This window comes from Lepisosteus oculatus, chromosome 14, assembly GCF_040954835.1.
Source record: "Lepisosteus oculatus isolate fLepOcu1 chromosome 14, fLepOcu1.hap2, whole genome shotgun sequence".
In the NCBI taxonomy this organism is placed as follows: Eukaryota; Metazoa; Chordata; class Actinopteri; order Semionotiformes; family Lepisosteidae; genus Lepisosteus; species Lepisosteus oculatus.
Window position 1 is genome coordinate 24,519,923 of NC_090709.1, and position 16,336 is coordinate 24,536,258.

At 39.9% G+C, this 16,336-nt stretch overlaps 2 non-coding genes across 2 annotated transcripts; both read right to left on the minus strand.

Annotated features, from left to right (window-relative positions):
• Positions 1–16: 16 nt before the first annotated feature.
• trnat-cgu (transfer RNA threonine (anticodon CGU)) lies at positions 17–88 on the minus strand. Its single transcript has one exon. It is a non-coding gene; the product is annotated as a tRNA-Thr (tRNA).
• A 16,175-nt stretch (positions 89–16,263) lies between these two features.
• trnak-uuu (transfer RNA lysine (anticodon UUU)) lies at positions 16,264–16,336 on the minus strand. The gene has a single exon. It is a non-coding gene; the product is annotated as a tRNA-Lys (tRNA).

The following is a 16,336-nucleotide window of genomic DNA, read 5'->3' on the forward strand; positions in this document are numbered from 1 at the left end:
CGGTGACAAATGAAACAGGCACGGGTGGGGCTTAAACCCACGCTCTTCGGTTTACGAGACCGACGCCTTACCACTTGGTCACCGCGCCTTCGAGTAAATGTGGGAATAATGTTGTTCAAATTATTTTTTTCTGAATCTGGTTTACATCGCCTGGAGGCAGCAACAACAATAAAAGAGATACTTGTCCTTAAACTCGGACGTGATGTTCTGCAGACGTGTGCATAATGTCCTGTTTTCTTACAGTGTAGACATTTTGCTGTTCACGCTCCGCATTCATCTGCTTTGTGCATTGTTAGTCCGCACCTGTAACATGTAATGTCAGCCGTCCCCTGTTCTTCTATTTCTGCGTCCTGCTGCTCGGCTTTTGTTTGTAAAGTTTGAGCGAGCACCCCGTTCAGTGTCACTTTGTCACTGTGGTCAGAAAGCATTCTTGATTCTGCTTGAGCTGCTTCATGAATTCTAGCGACTGTAAGAGCTCTTTTTAAAGTCAGCCCTTCCTCCTGCAGCAATTTATAGTCTCTGACGTGCACATTTTTCCACAAGTTGATCTCTTAACATGTCAGTTTCCAATACTCCAAAGTCACACGATTTATACTGTTAAATTAAACTGTTATTCAAATACTCTAACGTAAATAAACGTTAGTGTCTTCCGGTGTGTGAGTCAATTTCTCCCAAAAAATATTTGTTAGTCTGTCGGGAGGCTGTGCAAGGTGTTAAGAAATAGAATTTCTAAAAGACAGGCTCCCTAAGCTTAACATCAAGGCTGTTCTCTACAGAAATGCTCTTTTAATTTGTTTTATTTTTAATGTATTTGATTAAAAGATTTTATTAAATGTGAAAAAAATCTGAATGTAAAAAAAGGTCAAAATGCTATTGAAAAAAATCAGTAATGTGAGGAAAGATGGATTGTGGGAGGCCCTTGACCCTCCATGTCATGCTGTATTTCTCTCTCATTCTAGTGGGAGTGGTGCCGTCGCTTCTGGATAAAGTCTGTCAGTGGTCATTCCAGACGGGTCAGGTATGACTGCTCTTCGGCACAAGAGACACGTGACTTGCGAGGATCCCGACAGAGTCATCTTGCTTTTAGAGCCCGGATAGCTCAATCGGTAGAGCATCAGACTATAAGCTGAAGGCCCAGGGTTCAAGTTCCTGTTCGGGTGGATGTGGTGTTCATAAGTCTATCGTGAATGTCATTCTAAATAGTCTTTTATCTTTCACTCTTCTAGCTTTACTGTGGTTATTTTAAATGTCCATTACTTGTATTTACAGTAGTGTATTTAGTGTTTCATTTCACAAACCGAAAATGTTCAAGTAGATCTTGTCACTCTACTCCACTTAATTATCTAAATTAAATCACAGTAGAGTACAGAACACGCAGTAAGGAGCTCACACAGTGAGTACTCTTGAATACGACAAGAGGAAAGGCACACTGCACATCTGCAGAACATCACGTCCGAGTTTACAGTGACAGCAGAGGTTGGAAGCGAAGTAATTTTTTATTACTCGCTCGCTGAACAATCTCTCAAGAAACCTCGGTTGAGATTTAACGGGTGTCTAATAATCACGTTCAAAAAGGTGACGATAAGTTTTTTTTTTAACTAGGTAGCCTTAATGGCATCACGGTGTGAGTAGATCTTAAAGCAGCTGCAGACAGAGTACCCGTAATGGCAACACATTTCTGCTTTGAGTTCGGCTTTTCTTATTTCTTCTGCAGAACCAGTGGTATCGGAATATACTGATCCGCATAAGAAGCGCTTTCGGGTTCTGATCATTTTTATTGAGCGCTGCTCTAAACTTTACATTTGCTCGGGGTAGTTTTCCCCATGAAAAAAAGACATATCCCTAATTACACGATTTCACTTTTTTTCTTATCAACGAGTAGAAAGAAATAAAATATATACTTCATTATAAGTACCACAGGCAAGATGGCGTTGCATTCAGGTCGCAGTTACCCCTGGAGACGTTTGTTAAAATCTCACTTCTAATAAAGAGGTCTTTCTCGTTAGAGTAGAAACGATAGAAGCCTTAAGCGGGAAAAGATCACAACATCTCGCATTTCACGTGTTTAATGTTAACTGTCTCAGTGGTTGCCTCGGTGATTGATGGCTCTTCTCCCTCGCAGGTTGACGGCAAACGTCTTCAGAGAGGGAGTTCCCATGCACGGCTTTTCTTTATCAAGAGCTGAGACAACAGAGACAGACTTCCAACTGACATGAATTACTTCTTGAGCGTTTATGACCGTCTTTAAAAGCTGAGAGCAGGTGAAAAAGTCTTTGGAAATGAGGAAATGACTGCCGACAGTAAACAGAGCTGACGCTCAGCTGCAGACAAGCGCTCCTCGTTAGTATAGTGCTGAGTACCCCTGCTTGTTGCGCGGGAGACTGGGGTACGTTTCTGTGACAGGTCGCTGGTTTAATTTTTTAAAAACCTGAGTTCACTTAAAAAGTGTGTACTGTGTCCTACGTTTCGGACTTGTTACTGCGGTAGAATATGGAGATCATCTCCAGCTTTGAGCTCAACTGCAACAAGAAGTCATGCTAAATGTAGTCCAGTGAGTAGACATCGCGAGACAACAGAACGAGAGCGTAGAAGGAACTAGGAGTATACGGCACTCTGCACAGTGTACGAAGTAAATTATTTTGCAGTAATTAATTTACACGTGTATAATAAATATAGTAAATATAATAAATTAATTACTGCGAAAATAATTTACTTCGTACACTGTGCAGAGTGCCGTATACTCCTAGTTGCGGCACACACGATACTTACAGTAAAAAGCCTCAGGCACTGTGTTAGATGTGTTTTCGACGTTATATATGCGTTTATTAATGTCGTCGATTTTACGGTTGCAATTCGACGTTGATTATACGTCGAGGCGACTTATATATACGTATAGCCGTATTTTCGCCGTGAATATACGTATATTCGACGAATCAATGCCCACTGCTTGGCATACAAGGGTTTTGCTGAGGGGGTCTCGCTACCTGCCTGAAAAAAACAGTAAAATGTTTGAGTGCCTATAGAGTTTCTATTTTTATTTTCTTGAGAAAAGTTGCTACCATTTCCTGGACACCCCGTCCCCATCAGTGCGCGGTGCCCGGGGAACAATCTGTAGGGGGGCGTCTGAAATTCTGAGGGGGGGTGATATTTCGGTTGAAACGGAGCTGTACGGTGCAGCTACCCAAATGAAATCTCGCAGCTATGCCATTGATTAGTGCTTCATGATAGAAGATAACGACTAGCAATCTGGTATTTGCGATGAAGTTCAGTTTCACATTTTTCGTCACTCTCACGGTTTGTATTGCCTGGAGCGAAAAGTACCATAAGCGTTCATTTTTGCAGCTACATGGACGTTCTGAATCGTTAAGAAAAAAATGTTGTAAAACCAACAGAAATCACAGACTGCTATAACTAGTCCTAGTTATATAACGATTTTAAGTATAATGATAAACTACTGCAAGGAATCGGTCCACCTGAGCAAACAGGATCGTAATGTTGACACTCAATAACGACAGTGATATGTGCAGTTCCTGGACGGATAGCCCTCCTGCCCATCAAACAGACTGAGTGACTGTTCGTGTCATTTAGTGTTGTCTGACCATTGACAAAGTACAACTATTTTTTTAGGGCGCAAATTAAGTAAGTAAATCCTTTTGCCCAAACTGAAGGGGCGACATTCCTCCCTCCCCCCGTGATGCCAGGCCTGTCCCCATCCTATTCCATAATGTCATTATATATAATACCATACAACAGTGACCGATCCTTACTAACTGCATGCGTTAAAATTGCACATCAGCTCATAGCAGGGGGCACATAGCCGCGATGTATTATCAATGTTAAATTTCAACCATAATATCGACGACATTAATAAACGCATACGTTGAGAAAATATCGAACCCAGCATATTTTCCGGTTATATACCACAATGCATTGCTAGTATTCGTTGGTCACCATTTTGGACACGTTTTTCAAATGTAGAAGTATATCTGCAAATATCTCAGCAATCCTCTTTTGACGAGTAAGTATGAACAATAATAATACTATCTGAATACATACAGATCTTTCTTAATATTATTTTGATTAAAATAGTACGTGAATAAGCAAAAAAATGGCACATAAAATAGTGTGAATGGGGAAGATGACAAAATCGTTTTGCCGTTTCTCTTATTCTTATTCTATGTTGTACTTTCAAACTCTGGGTACTCTTTAATTAGGACAGACTTTATTGCTCAACTGCTATGATGCAAGCCAAATTTTATACATTTATTTCAGCTTTGAGCTTAGTAAACCGTTCATTTTTTAGATTATACTAAAGAAGATATTAATCATCATTTATTTGGGAAGTAATATTATATAATTTTCTCCTAGCTGCGGTGCTGAAGTCCCACCCTACATCGACAGAAAAAGAAATAAAGGAGCACGCAATGTGTTACTTGAAGAATGCATATGCAAGGCAGGGGGCCAGGAGATCTGGACTCTGAAAATAATAGGTTTTTGGTTCTAACTGTTAGGACAATTAGACAGGGTTTGCAAATAGTGGACAAAAATCGTCTTAACTTCCATTGTAATATTTTTTTTCTTGGAAATATAGAAGTTGTACATTTTAAAATGTATATTTGAATCAAAATGTGGTGTTGAGTTAGTGTGTTAATGTAATTAGTTTTGTGTTTGTCATTACTATACTGTATATTGCCATGTTACCAGAATTTGTAGCTGAAGTTTAAGACTAGTTGTGTTTTTTATGATTATTGCCCATATGTTGATTGTTGATTGATTGTATACAATGTATAATTTGAAATACGTATGTTTCAGGTGTGAATGTGTATTTTCAGAATAAATTTCTAAACCTAATCATTGGCTTGGTTTACTTGTTTCTACACCTATAAAATCTATCTTTGATGTATAATAGACCTCTAATGTTATCCGTATAATAGACCTCTAACCATATACGTATTGTAACGCAACGGGGGCTCAGGCGGGCGCCCTTGCCGCATCTGGTCGGCCCCATCCCGACTGGAGGCTCGAACCTGGGACTTCCGCGTCTCTCTGCAGCGACCTAGCCCCGTGAGCTAAAGAGAGATTTCTCTACAGCCCAGTAGCTCTGGTCCTGCTATCACAGGGAAGGGCGGTGACGTCACCCGCTCTGGTATGCCGGCTCTTACACACAGTGCTTGTCGGCCGTAAGCGTTAATAATAGACGTCTAAAGTTATACGTATAATAGACCTCTAAAGTTATACGTATAATAGTCCTCTAAAGTTATCCGGAACTCCAACCATATATGTATAATAGTCCTCTAAATTTATCCGTATAATAGAACTCCAACCATTTATGTATAATGAACGTCTAAACATAGACGTATAATTGACGTATAACTTTAGACGTATATTAGAATTTCATTCTAGACGAATTGTAGACCACATTTAGACGTCTAAGGTATGCGTTTAATAGACGTATATTATACGCATGGACTAAACCTATTACTTGTTCCTATTATACGTCTTTTGCCCACTGGGAAGAGAGAATAAGTGTGAGCGCGGTGACTAGGTTTTTATACTGGCAGGATCTGCTACCACACACCTGGTCACATTACCGCTCAATCAACACAATCAATTACACACAGAGACCCGGATTGTTCTCAGCGTCTAATTAGAACCTGCTTCCAGTCTGAGGCGGGACTCCGTGAAGCCGCCTGAACACTTTCCCGTGTGTATCTGAGCTCAGCAGAGGAGTTCCACGCAATTTAGACAGAATTAAATCACCCACACGTGTAGATTTGGCTCAGATGAATTTATTGTTCAATTAGTTTCTAATTTCCGAGGACAGTGTGTTAAACTCGCTGCCAGACAGAGTACGGAACATGCGACACGTCCGTCCACACTTTCATTTATCGAGGGGGGTGTTCTATCAACATGTACCGCAATGAAAATAATTTTACTATTTTTCACGTGTAATTTCATGTCACATTAAAATGTGTAATACAAGCATTTCTTTGCTTCCCAGTAAAGAAATACTGATCAGCTTTTGACATGATCTGATAATAATTGTCTGATTTTTCGGAGATTAGTTTTGCTTCGCAGCACTGAGAACCTATGGAAGCGCGTTTCCGCCAGGGAGTAAAAAAAAAACGCGCTATGGTATCTCAGAATTGCGACTTAAAAACTCAGAATTCTGACTTTATATCGCACATATAAATTTGCAATTCTTGTTACTCTTTCCGCTCGAAAGAGCTGTATTAATACCGGCGCACCTGTCTCCAGAGGAAAGTTATTGCTGTTCCCAAACCAATGTACTGCAGCTTGTGGCCACGTGTTCCTGCTGTCAGCCTGTGATACCATGTTCGTCCACCGCTAGAAATATTACTGCTCCAGTACAAGAGTAGAAGAGGAAACAAATGCAAACACCGTTTAGAAAAAACACACACGTCTCAGGCCTTAACCATGACAAGGATGGGATTTGAACCTAGACGAGCAGAGCACAATGGATTAGCAATCCAAAAAGTGACTCCTGTTTAATTTTCTTTTCGCTTGCTCGAGTTGTAGTACGCTCCTCAATCCTTACAACCGATAAACAAAATGACTTAATGTGCCACAGCATTCTGCTGCAGGTATGGGTTGCACCGTGTATTAGGCGAACCCGAATAAAAATATTTCAAATATGTGAAGAATATGTATTGTGACACTCTAACCACGCTGTTGCTATTACTGCTACTTCTGCTGCCGTTGCTTTAAAATCTACTCAGCGGGCAAGTAAAGTTGTACAAGGAATAGACTACTTTGAGCCATCCAAATTCCATTATGTGAATTGAAGCTTTTTTTATTAATAACAGCATTAGTAATACAATGCGTGCTCAGAAACGTTACTTATTAGCTTAGCTTATGAAGCAACAGTGTTTCGAAAATTTGCGGTCTTCAAAAAGTAAACGCTGAAGTTTTTATACTTCCTTGTGAGCAGATCACCTTTGATTTAGAAAAGAAAAAATTAATCCCATGTTGCTTTCATTGCAATATCTGAATCGAGACCCAAGCGCTAAGAAAGCTGAATAACGCAAAAGTCATAAACCCGATTTTAATTTAGATACACATTTTCTAATGCAGCCTTCATTACAAGACAGTCTATTCCTCGAAAGCGTGTAATGTGAAAAAGAGAAAAACGAAAATATATGGATGACAATATTTAAAAGATGAAGATTTTACTTTTGAGAAAACCACTGGTTTTAGAACTTTACTGGGCTTCCTGCATTATTTTCAGTGTTATAAACTGGGTGTGGAGGTAGCGATCACTTTGTAGAGCAGTTCATATGCCGGAGCTGTTCAGACTACTCTTGTTATTTCTCAAATGCTCCCATCATTTTTTTCACGCTAGGACGCGAGTGTGTACATGCGCTTGGTTTTCGTTTCACTGATTCTCATTGAAGATTTGGGAATTAACGATGAAAGAATCAGTTGCCTCGGAAAGCAGAAGCTTTGGTTCTCAACGATCTTGAAGACACGCCCATGTAGAGCAGCGTGTGATGATTCGTACTATAAAAGACCAAGTGCTCAAAGTGACTGCGTTTACCGTTGAAACTTTTCATCTCGGGCGCACATTTAGAAAGCAAAGATGGAGCACTTGTGTTGAACCACAGTATGACAGCCAACAGCAGAGTGACGCAGTGGAAGTGTGCTGGGCCCATAACCCAGAGGTCGATGGATCAAAACCATTCTCTGCTATGTACATTTCATGCATGATTGATAAGCACACCATCAGGTTCACCATCATCTTTAATGAAGCACATCCCTGAGTGCGTTTGACCCACCAGCCCTTTGTTTAACAGCTGCACAAGGACACGTTACTGTTGCTTGTCCTTTCTGGTGGTGCTGTGGGTTAGGTTCCTAAAACCCATGTCACATGTTGCATGTTCAAATCCAGCTGGAGCCACAACTCAAGTGTTTGTAGTTAAATAAAATACTGTCATTTTCCTGCCAGCTGGCAGTATTTCTTCTGCACTGACCAAGAGTAACCAAGAACTTCATTTCATCTTTCGCAGGCTGTAATCTACAGAAAAGGAAGTGAATACTTGTATTAAGCTAAATCAAACCGACGAAGATGCACTGCTGTTGTTTTTCTCCACTTTTCTTTAAAAGGAGAAAAAATCACCGGCATTTTTTTGCAGCATTTCTTCTGTCCTGATAAGCAAGGTTCAGAAGTTGTATGAATTTCTTGAAGTTCAGAAACAACTTGTTCCAGAAAAGAAATGAACACTTGCTTCAAAGTAAATCAAGACGTATGTCTCTCTCGCTGTGTGTGCTCTTATCTGTCCATCTCTCTCTCCTCTTCTCTCACTCTGGCAGTCTGTGCAGAGTATCTGAAGGGGATGTAACACCACTTGGCAAAGAAGAAAAATTCTCAGAAGCAGAATAAAAAATCATTATTCTCTTCTCAGTCAGATTCACAGCTCAGACTCACACTCAGACAGAAGCTCAACTCCGTACTGCTCTCTATCCTCACAATCCAGAACCAGAAGATATTCAGACAATCAGTGCTGCTACATGAACAATATCAAACAGAACAGCCTGGACTCATGTCACATTTCCCCCTTTTCTCCTTTCTCCCAGCCCTCTTAGAGACATACGAGCTCCTGATTCTCCTCTCTGTGAACTGGGCTCAGGGGTCACTGATCTGGCAGCTGTGGGCTCTGTTCCAGGTCGAAAGCAAGAAGGTTCTATTAACCCTTTCCAGGACTTCCAACCCTTCAGTATTACTTTCTTTACTGTATATCAGCCTCCAAACATGTTTTTTAAGTGTTTTATAACACAAGTGAGTGTGGAATTATCTTTGTATTTATGTAATAAACACCAGTATTGACACTCTGATCAGTATATTGATTATTAGCAGCCAAAGGCCAATGGTCGTGACTACAATAGTGACCAGTTGACCAGTCTGTAGCTCTGAGCAGTGGGACTCAGATCACACAGAAGAAGATCTGTCTGTGTGTGATTCCATACGAGCCCTGGGATTCAGCTTCACTCACAAGTGTCTTATAAATGTACAATTAGATGAAGTCTTGTAACAGTTATACAGTTAATTGAAATCATCAGACTACCTATAGATGTGAGAGCTTGGTGGAAGTAAAACCAGTATACACCTCCAGGACCACGAGTCTGATCCTCCTGGCTCTTATACTCTGAAGATTCGTGTAAAACCCTTAAAAGCGCTTATTTTAGGGACTCGTACTCATTCTCTACTGCTCCACATGGGAACGCTTTGTAACGCATTAATCTGTGAAGTAAACTATTTTTTTTCTGTTTAATGATTTTCATTCCTCGGTTTGTCGCTCTCCTTCTCCAACTGTTATAAATCGCCTCTCTTCACAGCCCGGTTTAGTTTTTTTGGAGATGTTATTTTTGTATGAAAACCAGGAGTCTCCTCCAGCAGAGATGCACTATTTTTAAAAAATTATTAAACGTATAGAATTTACAAATATAACTACAACCAGAAGATCAGAAACATGTACAAGAGAAAAAAACACAACAGAAAAAAAAAATGTAACCACCAGAGGTAATGAAGTAAATTATGTGATCAAATTGTATTTTTACATATATCATGTTTTCCTTGCTTTATTATTTCTCAGTTATTTATAGAATTTAAATAGTGTTTCAACATGCATGCGTTTCCTGTATAAAATAAAAATCAGCACTCACTTTTTTACAAAACAAAAAAAAACGCTTTTCTTTTTGCAACATTTCAAGTACCTCTGGCATTCATGAAAAAGACACACAAAAGCAGCAGAGACACTTATGCTCTGTCAGAATAAGCGGTGTGACGTCACAGACACCAGCCAGAGCGCTGGGATCAGAGAGAGAGACCGCGGGAGGCACGGAGCGCACGGAGAAAAGTTATTGATCACTTATCTATCGACAACCAATTATTTCAACTGAAGAACCATAGAAAAATCGATTAACTTCACCGATTGGTGAGTACTGATTCTTTTCTTGACCCTGTTTAAGTATCTAGAAAACAGTTAATAAAGACTGTATCGACCAATTAACATAGTGCGTTTAGGGTTAATAATGTTCGATCCGAAATTAAACAATGATTATTCATATTATTATTTAGGTAACTGTATCCTAGAGCTAGAAAATGATATTTCAAGTTCATAAATGTATGTAAGAAACAGTTTAAATGCATTTTTCCAGTGTTTATAAATCATAAGAATGGTAACCACGGCGACAGGCGCCCCGTCACTGCACGCGTCTAAGTGTCTCGTATTTGTCACAGAGAGCGGTGTGACGTCACAGGTAGCAACTAATACTAATATCAGTGTCTTCATGTTAATATTAGTAAGATTACAACTGGTAGTTTTAATGCTAATGTTCATGTGAGTATTAATGATGATAGTGCTACTGATTGTTTTAGTTTTAATGTTCATATTCATGTTAATATTAATTATAATTATAGTGTTACTGTTAGAGTATTAACACTAGTAGTAATGTTAGTTTTAGTAACAGCATTGCTGTTATTATTAGTAGTTTGTGTCAGTGTTAGTGATAGTGTTACTGTGGTAGTATTAGTAGTATTTATATTTGTGTTAGTTATTGTGTATCTGTAGATAAGTGTGTTTGTAGTATCTGTGCGTGTGTGGGTGCGTGTCTGGAAGTGTGTGGTGTCTGTGTGTGTGGGCTGTGTGTCTGTGAGTGTGTAGGTATGTGTCTGTGAGCTTGTTGTGTCTGTTAGTGTGTGAGCGTGTGGGGTCTCTGAGTGTTTGGTGTCTATAAGTGTGTGTCTAGGAGTATGCGTAGTGTCTATTTGTTTCTGTGAATGCATGCCTGAGAATGTGTGTGTATGGTTTGTGTCCGTGAGTGTGTGGTGTCTGTCAGTGTGTAGTTTTATATTTGTAAGTGTATGTGTGGGCATGTCTGTCAGTGTGTGTAGTGTCTATGTGAGTATTAATGATGATAGCATTACTGATAGTTTTAGTTTTAATGCTAGTATTTATGTAATATTAGTGATACGTATAGTGTTAGTGTCAGAGTATTAACACTCATCATCATGTTAGTTTTCATGAGAGTATTACTGTTATTATAAGTATTATTAGTCTAGTAGTAGTTTTTGTCAGTGTTAGTAACAATGATAGTGTAAGTTTTGGTGATTGTGTTACTGTTGTAATATTAGCAGTATCTGCATTAGTGTTAGTTATAGTGTGTCTGTACCTAAGAGTGTATGTAGGTGTCTATGTGCGTATATAGTGTCTATTTGTGTATCTGTGAGTCTGTGAGTGTATATATGTGAGTGTGTGAGTGTCTTATTGTGTGTATAAAGGTGTGATGTGTCTGTGAGTGTAAATGTGTGTGAGAGTGTAGGTGTACAGTATATCTATCAGTGTGTGTGAATGTGTGTGTAGGTGGGCTTGGGTTCCACTGATGTGTCTGACAGAAGTGACCCATCAACAGGTGTTGAGTTCCGCTTGCAAATAAAAAGACTTTCTAGAGTCCAGGCCAACGTCCAGAGAGCTGTGAGTTCTCTGTTTTTATCAGTATTAGTAATAATGACAGAAGTAATTCCCACGCAAATGATTATTAACCAAAACAGACATCAGAAAATATCGCCTTTGCAATGATGTCACTCCTCTTCTTCATGAATTTTCTTTAATGACAGGACATTTCTCTGTCTGAGTGCCTGCTGCGAGTAGTGTGACAAGCCATTTCTCTCCAATATTTTCTAGTTCAGTTATTTATCGCATACAAAATATTATTCTCATTAAGAATATTTTACCTGCAAAGTCACAGTGAAACTACTTCGGCGAATTAACTTTTTATGGGTGGAAAACGTTCCAGGGAAGGCTTGAACACACAACCTCATTATAACTCCACTGTGCACAGCTACATGCATACCACACACTGACCAACTGTGCCGCTGGACCTCTGTAAGGCAGGCTCCTACACCAATTGTAAAACTGGCACAAACGTAGGGCGAAACACGGGGTTTTGGCTGTGGATACATCTCCACATGAGGGAAAGGGACAGTAAAATAGTAAGGAAAATAAAAGAGAAGGAACTGAAATATACAGTATGTGCTCACTGTAATATACTGTAGGAAGAGGTGGTCAACAAGCAAAACAGCTTTGCGGATAATGTGAAGTGACATTGTTTTGTGTCAGTTAGCCCACGAGTTGTGCTTCATGTGCCTTAAGCTGTGCAATTTGTATGGTTGTTGAATGAGATTGGTTTCTTCACAAGGCCGGTCAATTACCAGATGAGAGCTTGCCGATGCACTCCTTCATGAAGACTTTCTTTAAGATGATTACACCTTTCATTGTCAAGTCGCCTCCTTTGCATACAATAGTAGCGCCAACACTAAGAGAAAGGATGGGAAATGGCATTTATCAAGTGATTGCAGTGTTTGTTTGACTGAGGATCCTTGTGTGCTGAACTGACCTCTGGAGAAGTGTAGTGCAGTAAAGGAGAAGATTTGTGTCACTCAAGGCTGTAACGGAACAGAACAATACAATTACAATACTTTTATGAGAGCAAATAATACTGGTGCATCACAGTTCTTATAATGGTGAAAACAGGAGCAACTTCTCTACAGTTTTGACTGAAGTATTTAAATGGCAAGAAATACTATCACTATGCAATTAATTAATGCAATTGGGCTCCTCTAAATGTTCCAGTCTGATGAAACAATGTATAGAATTAGGTGACAATTTCAGAATTCATTCAAATGCACAAGATTAATTTTCAGCAGCAAAAAATGTCGAAAATATTTTACAAGAAAGAAACCTTACATTCACCTAAATCAACATTGACCCTTTACATTAGCAGAGAACACTAGGACAGTTAGTTAGTGTCACTGGACACTGCGTCACAGAGGCTGATCTCTTCAGACTTCAATGAGTCTTCCGACTTGTCGTAGCTGTTGAAGAAGCACCTGTTCAATCTCAACTGAGATTTCCTGAGAGATCATTCAGCGAGCGAGTCCTCCCTCTGGACTCCGCACTGAGCTGAAAGCTGCGCGAATTCCTCACTTTATGTCCTGTACTGTTACATCCGTTCTTGTGTACGTGTTATCTTGTGTTATCTACGTGTAGAAATGTGACATGTTCATGCACGTCTAGAAACATTACTGCTCTAGTACAGGAGCAAAAGACTAAAAGAAATCACACCCAATTTGAAAAAATCACGTTTGACAAACCATAGGAGGACGAGAATAGGATTCTTTGGTTGTTTGAGTACATAAATCAAAGACACTACGTTCAGCATATTCACATCAGGCACTCGGACAGAGATAAACCCAGAGAAAATCTTCTCACATTTTAATCTGTAACTGCAGGAATCAACAAATTGTTGATTATCTCAACAATAAGTTTTGACCTTCACTTACAATTTTTAAACAATTTACAAAGCCTACAGTGGACGACATTTGGCTCCGGCACACAACAGTTGCTTGGAATATCATTGTAATATTTAATTTGCTTTCCCGTCACACCACTTTTATTAATAATGAAGTTTATCAATACGCGTTTATTTAAAACATGTCACTTATTATTGATAGAGTTTCATTCTGTCTTAATTAGGAGCTGTATCACAGCTAATGCATGCAAAGCCTTCAGTATGCGATTGTGAGAGTTCAGTTATCCCAGGGAGTGAAGAGAACTGAAATTTAGTAAATCCATATTTTAATAGAGTGTAAATCTTCAAAGTGTTCTGTCACTTCAAAAGCAAATTATAGGAGCAGGGATTGAACCCACATAAACATTTGCCCATTGGGCTTTAAGTCCAACACCTTAACCACTCAGCCATCCTGGTCGATAGTTTCAGTTGCTCGATTGCTCAGCCATCCTGGTTTCACCTTTCCAGCTCTGTGTTACACAGTTCATTGAATATATTTGTTAATTGAATATATTAATTTAATATATTTGTTATATTTTTGAATGGAATTGGACTGTACACTGGTGGTTCCCAGGGGAAAACAGGGTTATTGAGCCATTGGGTATTCTGAGAATAAATTGGGTGGGTGAATGTAACCATGCGGTAAAGTAAAACAGTCTTCTTAGATGAAGCGCTACAGATGCAGCCCCTGAAAGTGTATAAGACTTACATTTATAGTACTGCTGACACAAATGGATCATCTACATCAGATCGAAATAGCGATGTGTTCGCTTAGTTGTGCGTAGGATCTCCTCATGAATCTGTCTCATTCATCAGTGGAAATAGAAGCCATTACAATACGATACATGTTCACCTTCAACCCCGCAGCTGTCAGACGTGCTTGTTTTGGGACTATTTGCAATGAGTACCAAATTAGGAGTTAAGAGTCCTTACTGGTATCTTTTAAACTGTGAGGAACATTGGGTTATATACAAACAGGACAGAGACACAGTAATAATCCTATATTAACGTGTCCTGCATTTTAATTTACTGATCAGATAAATTGAAATGTTCTGATTCAGAGCCCCTGCAGTTTGTGCTAATTATAACCACAACAATACCCCTGAGTCCTGAGCACCACACTGAGCACACGTTAAGCTGGGCTCTGACTTTGTTCAGCACGGCTGCTTGTTGCAGTTGAGCTCAGAGCTGGAGATGATCTCCATATTCTACTGCACTAACTAGTCCGAAACTTAGTACACAGTACACACTTTCTAAATGAAGTCAAGTTGTTAAAAAATTTAACCAGCGCCCTGTCACAGAAATGTACCCCGGTCTCTCGCGCGACAAGTGAGGTTACTCAGCACTGTACTTACGAGGAGTGCTTGTTCGCAGCTGAGCGTCAGCTCTGTTTACTGTCAGCAGATATTTTCTCATTTCAAAAGACGTTTTCACCTGCTCTCAGCTTTTTAAATATGGTCATAAACGCTCATGAAGTAATTAATGTCAGCTGGAAGTCTGTTTCTGTTGTCTCGGCTCTTGATAAAGAAAGAGGTGTTAGTGGGGCCAGCAGGGGGCGCTCACCCTGCGGTCCATGTGGGTCCTAATGCCCCAGTATAGTGACGGGGACACTATACTGTAAACAGGCGCCGTCCTTCGGATGAGACGTAAAACCGAGGTCCTGACTCTCTGTGGTCATTAAAAATCCCAGGGCGCTTCTCGAAAAGAGTAGGGGTGTAACCCCGGTGTCCTGGCCAAATTTCCCCCCTGGCCTTTACCCCATCATGGCCTCCTAATAATCCCCCTCTATGAATTGGCTACATTACTCTGCTCTCCTCCCCACTGATGTGTGGTGAGCGTTCTGGCGCACTATGGCTGCCGTCGCATCATCCAGGTGGATGCTGCACATTGGTGGTGGTGGAGGGGAGTCCCCATTACCTGTAAAGCGCTTTGAGTGGAGTGTCCAGAAAAGCGCTATATAAGTGTAAGCAATTATTATTATTATTATTAAATGCCGTGCGTGGGAGACTCCCTCTCTGAAGAAGTTTACCGTCACCCTGCGAGGGAGAAGAGCCATCAATCACCGAGGCAACCGCTGAGACAGTTAACATTAAACACGTGAAATGCGAGATGTTGTGATTTTTTTCCCACTTAAGGCTTCTATCGTTTCTACTCTAACGAGAAAAAGAGTACTCATTAGAAGTACGATTTAAACAAACGTCTCACTGCGACCTGAACGCCTTAGACCACCAGCCATCTTGCCTGTGGTTCTTATAATGAATTATATATTTTCCTTCTTTCTCCTCGTTGATCATGAAATCATGTAATTAGAGAAATGTCTTTTTTAATGAGGAAAACCAGCAAAAGCAAATATAAAGTTTAGAGCAGCGCTCAATAAAAACGATCAGAAACCGAAAGCGCTTATTTTGCGGATCAGTATATTCCGATACCGCTGGTTCTGCAGAAGAAATAAGAAAAGCCGGACTCCTACAACTGTGTTGCCATTAAGGCTACTTAGTTAAAATAAAAATGTATTGTCACCTTTCTGAACGTGATTATTAGACATCTGTTGAGAGATCGTTGAGCAAGCGAGTGATAAAAAATTACTTCGCTTCCAATCTCTGCTGTCACTGTAAACTCGGACGTGATGTTCTGCAGATGTACAGTGTGCCTTTCCTCTTGTTGTATTCAAGAGTACTCACTGTGTGAGCTCCTCACTGCGTTTCCTTTCTTTTGCTGTGATTATCTACGTGGAGTGCGGTGACAAAATAGTCTTGAACATTTTCGGTTTGTGAAAGGAAACAGTAAAGAAAATACAAGTGATGAACTTTTAAAATATCGACAGTACAGCTAGAAGAGTGGAAGATAAAATACGATTTATAATTAAATTCACAATACACTTAAGGAAAACACAAACGCCCACACAGGGACTTGAACCCTGGACCCTCAGATTAAAACTCTGATGCTCTACTGACTGAGCTATCCGGGC